This window comes from Chlorocebus sabaeus, chromosome 11, assembly GCF_047675955.1.
Source record: "Chlorocebus sabaeus isolate Y175 chromosome 11, mChlSab1.0.hap1, whole genome shotgun sequence".
Classification (NCBI taxonomy): domain Eukaryota; kingdom Metazoa; phylum Chordata; class Mammalia; order Primates; family Cercopithecidae; genus Chlorocebus; species Chlorocebus sabaeus.
In genome coordinates this window covers 30,193,167-30,206,254 of record NC_132914.1, presented here as the reverse complement: position 1 = coordinate 30,206,254, position 13,088 = coordinate 30,193,167, and positions in this window count along the sequence as shown.

The following is a 13,088-nucleotide window of genomic DNA, read 5'->3' as shown; positions in this document are numbered from 1 at the left end:
AAGCCATCAGAAAGGTGAGGGAGAAAAGGCAGAAGGAAATCGTTGGGCAGATGCTGAGGCCAAAATTGCTGCCAGGCGAAACCTCCCATTAGAAATATCTATGGAAGGACCCTTGGTATGGTATGGAACAACCGCCTCCAAGAGATTAAGCCCCAGTATTCCCCGACTGAAACAGAATGGGGACTTTCACGGGAGCATAGTTAATGACAGAAGAAGGAAAGGTACTTATATCCAAAGCCAGCCAGTGGAAAATACTTAAAACTCTCCACCAAACTTCTTATATGGATATTGAAAACACTCATCCAATGGCAAAATCCCTATTTACAGGGCCAGATCTCCTCTGGACCATCTTTAAGAACTGTAACACTAACCGCGAACGTCTGCAACTTCATTCTTGAAGTCAGTGAGACCAAGAACCCACCCAAAGGAATAAATTCTGAACACAAAATGACCTCAGTGAGAAATTTATAGACAAATATATAAATAAAAAACGTAATATTTGGCCTTTTAAAAACAAATCAGAATATTTAACTGGTAAATTGACAACGATTTTGAAGAATGATTATACTTGTCAAATGTTATATAACGTATTTTTATCTCATTGAAGTATAACTCGGAGTATGTTTTCTAGAGAAATATTCTTCAAAACTAAGATCATAAAGTACTGGGTGTGTCTAGTTTTAGCTATACTTATATTATTAAAATATGCTTTATATATGTGCAGAGATGTTAACACACTAGATTCATTCAGCATTTTTATAGTGGCCAAAATGGAAAATAATCTAAATCTTAGTCTAAATAATTAAGAAAACTAGAGTAAATCCATAGAATAAACTTTATGCTATGGATTTATTATAAATTTATGCAGCCATTAAATAAAATATTGTCACATAATTTTTAAAATAAAACACCCTACATGTAATATTGAGTGAGAAAATCAGGATGAACTATATAATTCAAGTTTGTTTAAAAAGTGAATGAAATACAGGTCTAAAAGAAAAGATCAATATGTTTAATTGGACATCTTTAGATTATAAGATTATGAGTAATTTTTTTGAAATTCTCTAAATTTTTCCCAGTGAGTAAATAAACATTTCTAATTTTAAGGTTATAAATAGGGAAAAGAAGGAGGAAAAATACGTCTTGTTCTACAAGCTGAAATGGATTCATAGCGGAGCAGTTACAGGGAGCTTCATGACAGTATTCAAACCATTTAGCAGCCTGCCTCACAAGAGAAGGACCAGATGAGATTACATCATCTTCTGAAGGGTGCTTTAGAAATCTTAGGGTAGTGGGAGGTTGAACAAAACCGCTACTACCAATGTCAATTTTAAGTCACAGGAGACCTCCTGGCGTGGTGGCTCACGCCTGTAATCCCAGCACTTTGGGAGGCGGAGGCGGGCAGATCACGAGGTCAGGAGATGGAGACCATCCTGGTTAACACAGTGAAAACCCGTGTCTCCTAAAAATACAAAAACTTAGGCAATCATGGTGGCGGAGGCCTGTAGTCCCAGCTACTCAGGAGGTTGAGACAGGAGAATGGCGCAAACCTGGGAGATGGAGCTTGCAGTGAGCCGAGATCGGGCCACTGCACTCCAGCCTGAACGACAGAGCAAGACTCCGTCTCAAAAAAAAAAAAAAGTGTTTTTTAAGAGACAGGTTCTTGCTATGTCGTCTAGGCTCAAGTGCAGTGACTATTCATAAATATGATCATAGTATACTACAGCCTTGAACTCTTGGGCTCAAGCAGTCCTGTGCCTCAGCCTCCCCAGTAGCTGGGACTGCAGACTCACACCACGAGTATGGCTCTTCTAAGAAATATTGTCTAAAATGTTTCATTTTGACCAGCTAATGGGTTTGATTTCCGTGGCAATTACTACAACTTGCCTATTATAAATTTGGCCACTGTGGATAAATGAAGGTTATATGTAGCTAAAGCTCAAATATACTCGCTAAAAATATTATATTTCAGTTTGGTGACAGCAATAACTTTTTCATTCCCTGAGGACCCAGTCCTAGACCATGTACCTTTTCTTACAACATACAGTTTTTAAAAGATGTACCTAAGTTATTCCAGACATCATAAGAACTGGGCATTGTGTCCTAGTTGGTTTAGAACTACTGCCTTAAAACTTCTTAAGACTCAGCAATAGGGAACATCCAGCTCTCTGTTCTAATTGGTTTTTATTCACTTATTTTTCCCATTTTTATATTGATGTGACAGAAATTTATAATTTCAAAAATAAGAATTTTTTTCTTTCACTTTGCTCAATAATCTTGGTCTTGATGAATAGTAAGATTTTTTTGTTGGGGACAAGGAAAATTATGTGAAGGAGATTCACTTTTATTAAAATATCTTATGATGATTTTCACATATAATGTCATTTTGGCCATGAGTTTTCTTTGAGATATACTTTTTATATTTCTGGTAAGTCAATTTTTTCCCTATTTGTTAGGTTTTTGTTCAATTTCTTGTGCTTCTTTGTTCAATATGTATGTTTTTGTTCAATTTCTTGTGCTTTATTGGGAAAATTTTGTTATTGAATAAGTAAATTAATAGATTGTAATTCTGTTTCATTTGTCAGCTTTAGGAAAGGAGAAAATATAATATTTAAAATTCTGACTTCTATAATCTGTGGAGGCCTCATGCTAAACCTGTATGAAGTATAAGATTGATCAGATTTTTTTTAACACCTAAGCATACTCTTAATTTTTCTGTATACTTGGAATATTACGACAATATAGTCAGAAATTTTTATCCTTAGCATAAAAGTTTCAAGTAGCTTTTCTCTTTTGGAATTCACTTCTTGAATGTACTAACATCAAGAGTAATTTGTCCATTTTTTTCTTTACTTGTTTGATTAGTTCATATGTGTTAGTTGTAACCAGATTATTGAAAGATATGCTTTGTCTACCATCCTGTGGTTTGAGCAAAGGCGCTAATAGCATTATGAAAATGGATAACTATTGCAAATTATAGAAATTGGATATCATAGAGAAACATTTGCCATTATATTTAATTCTGAACGTTTATTAGAATTCCCTCAGTACTTAAGATTAATCCATTCACACTGATTTTTTTTTTAATCAGCCAGCAGGCTTTGCTTTCCTGCCCATTTTACCTTTTGTTTCTTTCTTCTTTCTTTCTTTCTTTCTTTTTTTTTTTTTTTTTTGACATGTTAATTGAAATACAATTTGGGAAGCATTTCCATTAAAAACATTTCACTTAAGTTTGGTATGATAATGTAAGAAGTGTTGGAAAAAGAAAACTAAGAAGAAATTTGCATCAAATTTAAGTTACATAAGTAAAGCATACCGTAATGGACTAACATAAAATAGAAAAAAAATCTCACATTTAAACCTGAAATTATTCAGACCACCAACAAATTGTTGTAGAAATATGCGAGGCACTGTTCAAAGAAATGAAGATTGAACAATGAACAAGGCAGTCCCTGCCATAGTAGAACTTACAGTCTAGTAATGGACATAGTCAATAATCATATAAAAAATATATAGTTTATTAAGTTACTGTATTAGTCCATTTTCATACTGCTATGAAGAAATACCCGAGACTGGGTAATTTATAAAGAAAAAGAGGGTTAATGGACTCAGTTCCACACAGTGTGAGAGGCCTCATAATCATGGCAGAAGGTAAAAGAGGAGTAAAGGCACGTCTTATGTGGCAGCAGGCAAGAGAACTGTGCTGGGGAACTGCCTTTTATAAAACCATCAGATCTGGTGAGACTTATTCATAATCACGAGAACAACATGGGAAAAATCCACTCCCATGATTCAATTACCTCCTACCGGGTCCCTCCTAAGACACATGAGGATTATGGAAGCTATCATTCAAGGTGAGATTTGGGTGTGGACACAGTCAAACCATATCAGTTATAAAGAAAAAAATACAGTGTACAACAAAAATATATAACAGAGGAAGCTTGTTTACTTTGATGGAGGACAGGGAAGGGAATCAAGGAAAACTTGGATTTCTCTCTTTTTTTTAGCAAGACTCCATGGAAGTTATTTCTACTCACTGTCTGCCCTTTTGCCCTCTCATTTTTCTTGAATCTATCCTCATAGGGCTTTATTTTTTCCTACCATTTCATGGACACTGTTCTTGTTCAAGCTATCAATGACTTCCACAAGTCCAGATTTAGTAGTCTCTTCTCAGTCAACACAGAGGAGCTCTCCCTTCTCAAATCTCCCTTGTTTTGGTCTCCAAAAAAGGAGAGCTCACTACTCTCCTTCAGAGTCTTGGTTGGTTTTTCCTCATTTTCTCTATCACTGTCAGTTGAGGTGTCCCAGGACCCAGTCTTTGACTCTCTTCCTTTCTTTACCTATACTCCTTCCTTAGTGATCTCACCCATTCTCCAGCTTTAAATACTGTCTATACAGTGATAACTTCCAAATTTATATCTCCAGTCCCAGCTTCCTTATTGAACACTAGCGCTGTATATCCAAGTGCCTCCCTTTCCACTTGGCTATCTAATAAGCATCTCAAACTTAACATGACCAAAATTGAACACTTTACTTCCTACCTCTGCCTCCAAGTTCTTCTTCCACCAATCTTTTTGTGTCTAACAGCCAAAGTGATCGTTTTAAAATGAATAATTGAGATCATATTTATAATCCAATGTTTTCCTAACTCATTCACAGTAAAAGTCCTTCTAGTGCCTACAAGAGGCTATAGGATCTGGCTCTTGACTATCTCTTTGATGTGTTCCCCTGCCACGTTTCCCAGTGCTCACTTCATACCCAGCCATGCCAACCTTGCTGCTGTTCCTCAGCAAGCATGCCCTCTGCTATATCCCTGAAACCTATAACTACGCGTGGTAAACAGTGCTCAAGAATTGTTTATTTGAATAAAGGTAATGACATTTCAGCTACAGCAGAGCAGGAGTGGAAAATAAGGAGGTAGCTCCTTAGCTGATGAATGGGTTAAGAAATATGTCTGTTTTGCTTAGGAGAATTCCCCTGCCTGAGAGCTAACGTATGAGTGGGGGTTAACTCAGGTAAGAGACTCTTATTACATATATTCATTCTGTTTTTCAGATAAACATAGAAAACCTTTAATGTAGACATGTTTTTAATGACAGAAGAATTATAATAGATTTATATACCCCATGTGTGAGGTTTATTAACGATCTGACTCATTTTGTATTCTTAAGATTGCAGATAAAACATGCTGTGAGAAATTATGATATGTCTATGTGAATAAAAAATATAGAGCCATTATAATTTATATGAGGTGGTTAGTAGCATGGAAAAATTGTCACAATAAATTAGATCGGGGAAAACGTTATAATGGTATAAAATGGAATGCAATTTTTTAAATATATACAACATAGAAAGACTTTGTAAGATTTACATTAAAACATGAATATTAGTTGCTTAGAGAAGGGACTATAGGAGGCTTTTGTTTTTGAGACAGGGTCTCGCTCTGTTCAGGCTGGAGTGCAGTGGTGTGATCATGGTTCACCACAGCCTCAACCTCCCAGGCTCAAATGAACCTCCCACCTCAGCCTCCCAAGTAGCTGGGATCACAGGCACACACTACCATACCTGGCTAACACTTTTTTTTTTTTTTTTTTGGTAGAGACGAGGTCTTGCTGCTACCCAGGTTGGTCTTGACTTCCTGGGCTCAAGCAATCCTCCTACCAAGGGACTCCCAAAGTGCTGGAATTACAGGCGTGAACCACCATACCCAACAAAACTTTTTATCTCCTCCTTTGGACGCTTTTTGAAACTTTCTGCAATGAGCATATATGCATTGCTTTTATAATCAAAATAAAGAAATAAGTTATAAATGTTTAATTGAATGTATTGAACCCGAATGTTCTTATTCTATATTCCATGAGAGGAAAAATTCAAGACAATGATAGCCTTGGGAGATTGCTTGATCCCCTAGCAAACCATTTCTGCCTGTCCTCACAGTGGTACTCTGGGAGGGCAGCCAGAGGTACTGGGAAAAGGCCACATGGAGAAGGAAATCTCCAGCTGAACTTTGTAACAATTTTAACTGATTGAGAAACTTCCTGGCCAGAACTCAGGGGAGGGTGTGAATCTGGTGTGCAGACTCCACAGGCAGGAATAGAAGGAAAGCCATACTTGATTTCACAGCTGGAGGTGGGTAGCCTGGGACAAATTTTCAGCCCTTCTCATCCACTGCCTGGAAACAGACTCAGTGACGTCGGAGGGGGCATGGTGGAAGTGAGACCAGCCCTTTGGATTGTGAGGAGCTGGGTGAGGCCTGTGACTGTCGGCTCTCCCCCATTTTCCCTGAAAACCTGCTTGACACAGCAGAGACAGTCATAATCTTCCAAGGAACATAACTCCATTGACCTAGGAACCTCACCCCAATCTCCCACAGCAGCTGTAGCAAGACCTGCCCAAGGAGAGTCTGAGCTCAGACACACTTAGCCCTGCCCCCACCTAATGGTCCTTCCCTACCCACCCTGGTCACTGCAGACAGAGGGCATATACTCTTGAGAGTTCCAGGGCCCCACCTGTTCCTCCCTATTTGACCACAGCTGTTGCTCTCTGGAAAGCGCCACCTCCTGACAGGAGGCCAACCAGCACAAAAATAGTGCATTAAACCACCAAAGCTAAGAATCCTCACAGAGTCCATTTCACTCCCCTGTCACCACCACCAGGACAGGTGCTGGGATGCATGACTTAGAGACCCACAGACGGTTCACATCACAGGACTCTTTGCAGACAACCCCCACTACTGGCCTGGAGCCTGGTAGCCTTGCTGAGTGACTAGATCCAGAAGAGACAACAATCACTTCAGCTCGGCTCTCAGGAAGCCACATCTGTAGGAAAAGGGTGAGAATACTAGATGAAGGGGACACTCTGTGAGGCAAAAGAATCTGAACAACAGCCTTCAGCCCTAGACCTTCCCTCTGATAGAGCCTACCCAAATAAGAAGAAACCAGAAAACCAACTCTGGTAATATGAGAAAACGAGGTTATTTAACACCCCCCAAACTCACACTAGCTCACTAGCAATGGACCCAAAACAAGAAGAAATCCTTGATTTACCTGAAAAAGAATTCAGGAGGTTAGTTATTAAGCTACTTAGGCAGGCACCAGAGAAAGGTGAAGCCCAATATAAGGAAATCCAAAAAATGATACAAGAAGTGAAGGGAGAAATATCCAAGGAAGTAGATCACATAAATAAAAAACAATCAAAACTTCAGTAAACAATGGACACACTTATAGAAATGCAAAGTGCTCTGGAAAGTCTCAGCAATAGAATTGAACAAGACAATTGAAGAACTGTCTTCAGAGCTTGAAGACAAGGACTTCAAATTAACCCAATCCAACAAAGACACAGAAACAAGAATAAGAAAATATGAACAAAGCCTCCAAGATGTCTGGGATTATGTTAAACAACCAAACCTAAGAATAATCTGTGTTCCTGAGGAGGAAGAGAAATCTAAAAGTTTGGAAAATATATTTGGGGGAATAATCAAGGAAAACTTCCCCAACCTTGCTAGAGACCTAGATATCCAAATACAAGAAGCACAAAGAACACTTGGGAAATTCATCACAAAAGATCATCTCATAGGCACATTGTCATCAGATTATCTAAAATTAAGATGAAGGAAAGAATCTTAAGAGTTGTGAGACAAAAGCACCAGGTAAACTATAAAGGAAAACCTATCAGATTAACAACAGATTTGTCAACAAAAACCCTGCAAGTTAGTAGGGATTGGGTCCCTATCTTCGGCCTTCTCAAACAAAACAATTATCGGCCAAGAATTTTGTATCCAGTAAAACTAAGCCTCATATATGAAAAAAAAAATACACTCTTTTTCAGACAAACAAATGCTGAGAGAATTTGCCATTGTCAAGCCACCACTATAAGAACTGCTAAAAGGAGCTCTAAATCTTGAAACAAATCCTGGAAACATATCAAAACAGAACCTCGTTAAAGCGTAAATCTCACAGGACCCATAAAACAAAAATGCAATTTTAAAAACAAAAAACAAAACAAAACAAAATGTATACGGGCAACAAATAGCATGATAAATGGAATGGTACTTCATATCTCAAGACTAATATTGAATGTGAATGGCCTAAATGCTCTACTTAAAAGATACAGAATTACAGAATATATGAGAACTCAACAACCATCTGCTGCTTTCAAGAGACTCACCTAATGCACAAGGATTTGCACATACTTAAGGAAAAGGGGTGGAAAAAGACATTTCCTGGAAATTGACAACAAAAGTAAGCAGAAGTAGCTATTCTTATATCAGACAAAGCAAATTTTAAAGCAACAGCAGTTTAAAAAGGCAAAGAGGGGCATTATATAATGATAAAAGGCCTGTCCAACAGGAAAATATCCTAAACATATATGCACCTAAACTGGAGCTCCCAAATTTATATAAAAATTACTAATAGACCTAACAAATGAGATAAACAGCAATACAGTAATAGTGGGGGACTTTAATACTATGCTGACAGCACTAGACAGTTCATCAAGACAGAAAGTCAACAACGAAACAATGGATTTAAACTGTACCTTGGAACAAATGGACTTAACAGATATATACAGAAAATTCCATCCAACAACCACAGAATATACATTTTATTCAACAGTGTATGGAACTTTCTCCAAGAGAGACTATATGATAGTCCACAAAACAAGCCTCAATAAATTTAAGAAAATCAAAATTGTATCAAGCACTCTCTCAGACCACAGTGGAATAAAACTGGAAATCAACTCCAAAAGGAAACTTCAAAACCATGCAAATACATGGAAATTAAATAACCTGCTCCTGAATTATCATTGAGTCAAAAGTGAAATCAAGATGGAAATTAAAAAATTCTTTTAACTGAATGACAATAGTGACAACCTATCAAAACCGCTGGGACACAGCAAAAGTAGTGCTAAGAGAAAAGTTCATAGTCCTAAATGCCTACATTAAAAAGTCTGAAAGAGCACAAACTGACACTTTAAGGTCACACCTCAAAAAACTAGAGAAACAAAAGCAAACCAAACCCAAACCCAGCAGAAGAAAGAAAATAACCAAGACCAGAGCAGAACTAAACGAAATTCAAACCAACAAACACATAATACGAAAGATAAACAAAGGCTGGTTCTTTGAAAAGATAAATAAAATTGATAGACCATTTGTGAGATTAACCAAGAAAAGAGAAGATTAAAATAAGCTCAAGTAGAAATGAAACAGGAGATATTACTGCTGATACCACAGGAATACAAAAGATTATTCAAGGCTGTTATGAACACCTTTATGCACATAAACTAGAAAACCTAGAAGAGATGGATAAATTCCTGGAAAGATACAACCCTACTAGCTTAAATCAGAAAAAAATTAGGTACCCCGAACGGACCAATAACAGGCAGCGAGATTGAAATAATTTAAAAATTACCAACAACAACAAAAAAATCCAGGACCAAATGAATTCACAGCAGAATTCTACCAGACATTCAAAGAAGAATTGTTAACAATCTTTTTGACATTATTCTACCAGAGAGAGAAAGAGGGCACCATCCCTAAATCATTCTATGAATCCAGTGTCACCCTAATGCCAAAACCAGGAAAAGGCAATAAATAAATAAATAAATAAATAAATAAATAAATAAAGACTGATATCCCTGATGAACATAAATGCTAAAATCCTTAACAAAATACTAACTAACCGAATCCAACAACATATCAAAATGATAATCCACCATGATTAAGTGGGTTTCATACCAGGGATGCAGGGATGGTTTAACATGCAAGTCGATAAATGTAATATACCACATAAACAGAATTAAAAACAAAAGTCACATGATCATCTCAACAGATGCAGAAAAAGCATTTGACAAAATCCAGCATCGCTTTATCATTAAAACTCCCAGCAAAATCAGCATACAAGGGACACACCTCAAAGTAATAAAAACCATCTATGACAAACTGACAGCTAACATAATACTGAATGGGGAAAAGTTGAAAGCATTCCCTTTGATAACTGGGACAAGACAAGAATGCCTACTCTCACCACTCCTCTTCAACATAGTACTGGAAGTCCTAGCCAGAACAATCAGACAAGAGAAAGAAATAAAGGGCATCCAAACTGATAAAGAGGAAGTCAAACTGTCGCTATTTGCTAATGATATGATCGTTTACCTGGAAAACCCTAAGGACTCCTCCAGAAAGCTCCTAGAACTGATAAAAGAATTCAGCAAAGTTTCTGGATGCAAAATTAATGTACAGAAATCAGTAGCTCTTCTGTACACCAACATCAACCAAGCAGAGAATTAAATAAAGAACTCAATCCCGTTTACAATAACTGAAAAAAAATAAAATACTTAGGAATATACCTAACCAAGGAGGTGAAAGACCTCTACAGATAAAACCAGAAAACGCTGCTGAGAGAAATCATAGACAACACAAACAAGTGGAAACACATCCCATGCTCATGGATGGGTAGAATCAATATTGTGAAAATGACCACACTGCCAAAAGTGATCTACAAATTCAATGCAATAGCCTATCAAAATACCACCATCATGCTTCACAGAATTAGAAAAAAAATTCTAAAATTCAGATTGAACCAAAAAAGAGCCCACATAGCCAAAGCAAGGCTAAGCAAAAAGAACAAATCTGGAGGAATCACATTACCTGATTTCAAACTACACTATAAGGCCATAGTCACCAAAACATCATGGTAGTGGTATAAAAATAGACACATAGACGAAAGGAACAGAATAGAGAACCCAGAAATAAAGCCAAATACTTACAGCCAACTGATCTTCAACAAAGCAAACAAAAACAAAATGGGGAAAGGATACCCTTTTAAACAAATGATGCTGGAATAATTGACTAGCCACATGTAGGAGAATGAAACTGGATTATCACCTTATACAAAAAACAACTCAAGATGGATTAAGGACTTAAACCTTAAACCTGAAACTCCAAAAATTCTAGAAGATAACATTGGAAAAACCCTTCTAGACATTGGCTTAGGCGAAGATTTCCTGACCAAGAATCCAAAAGCAAATGCAATATTAACAAAGATAAATAGCAGGGACCTAATTAAACTAAAGAGCTTTTGCATGGCAAAAGGAACAGTCAGCAGAGTAAACAGACAACCCACAGAATGGAAGAAAATCTTCACAATCTCTACATCTGGCAAAGGACTAATACCCAGAATCTACAAGTAACTCAAACAAATCAACAAGAAAAGAACAAACAATCCCATCAAAAAGCGGGCTAAGAACATGAATAGCCAATTCTCAAAAGATATACAAATGACCAACAAACATATGAATAATTGCTCAACATCACTAATGATCAGGGAAATGCAAATCAAAACTACAGTGTGATACCACCTTACTCCTACAAGAATGGCCATAAGCAAAAATTCGAAAAATAGTAGATATTGGTGTGGATATGTTGAACAGGGAACACTTGTACACTGTTGGTGGGCATGTAAACTAGCACAAACTCTGTGGAAAACATTGTGGAGATTCCTTAAAGAACTAGAAAGTAGAACTCATTTGACCCTGAAATCTCACTACTGGGTATTTATCCAGAGGAAAAGAAGTCATTATACGAAAAAGATACTTGCACACGGATGTTTATAGCAACACAATTCACAATTACAAAATTGTGGAACCAACCCAAATTGCCCATCTATTTTCTATATAATATGTATATATGTATATATAATATGTGTATGTATAATATGTGTGTGGTATGCGTGTATATATGATGAGTTAATGGCATTCACAATGACCTGGAAGAGATTGGAGACTATTATTCTAAGTGAAGTAATTCTGGAATAGAAAACTAAACATCATATGTTCTCACTCATAAGTGGGAGCTAAGCTGTGAGGATGCAAAGGCATAAGAATGACACAATGGATTTTGGGGACTCAAGGGGAAAGGGTGGGAAGTGGGTGAAGGATAAAGGACTACAAATAGGATGCAGTATATACTTCTTGGGTTATGGGTGCACCAGAATCTGACAAATCACCACTAAAGAACTTACTCATGCCACCAAACACCACCTGTTCCCCAATAACCTATTGAAATAAAAAAATAAAAACAATGATGAAGGTAAGATCATAAAGGAGGTAAGGAATCTGTGATATAGGGTTTGATTTCGCTTTGGTTAACTGATATTATGAACACATAGGAATATCCTTGCTGCTAAACATTGTCTGGTAAGTAGTATACTCTAACTTCTGTCATAACATACAGATGTTAATGGTCTGATTCTAGTTGCTTTATACTGATATATGGACTCATATGTTCAGGAGCAGGAGAGAGCTCAGTAAGATTAGGCAGTTGTGAATAAGGAGGTGGCTCTTTATTCGATGAATGGGTAAAAAAGACACCTGCTTTGCTTATGAGAATCTTTCTAGCTATTTGAAGTCTGTTCATTGTTATTCTTTCTATATATTTTATGTCTTTTAGACAATGTAGATATTTTGTCTTTTTTCTTTGCTGGATTATTTCATTGTGATTAAGGTGATAAGATTATAGATAAAGTAAATCAGTATTTAGGTGGCCCCAATGTTAGGTTAGATAATACCTACAGCATTTGGAATAGACCCAAAATGTCACTTAATTGCTCATTTTTCTTTCCTCTTGACCCTGTGAACCTTAATATCCTTGTTTTAACTACTGTGGATGATCCAAATTTCCTTAACTTGTAAGTGTTAGAAATTTGAACTGTATGTGCTGTTCAAATTTTAGGAGCTTGTGATCTACCCAGGGATTTAGTCTAACCAAGCACCCAGATCTATATAACCTGCTTGCCTTGTTTTCTACTCACATTTTAAGATATTGAAGTTATATGTTATGCAATTACAGGGGAAGTGAAATATTACTGTGGCATCTGCAAGTTTAGAGAAGTCCTAAAGGTCTTAGGTCACATCTCTTGAATATCAAGGGTCAATTCACACATCTCTAGACTGAAGATGATAATACCTATATCTTAGGATTGTGAAGCCTAAATAAGATCATGTGAGAAATAGGAGTGACAAAAATAAATTGAAATGTAGATGTGGTGTGACTTAATGGGTTTACAGTTTGTGATTTAAGGTCAAAGAATTCA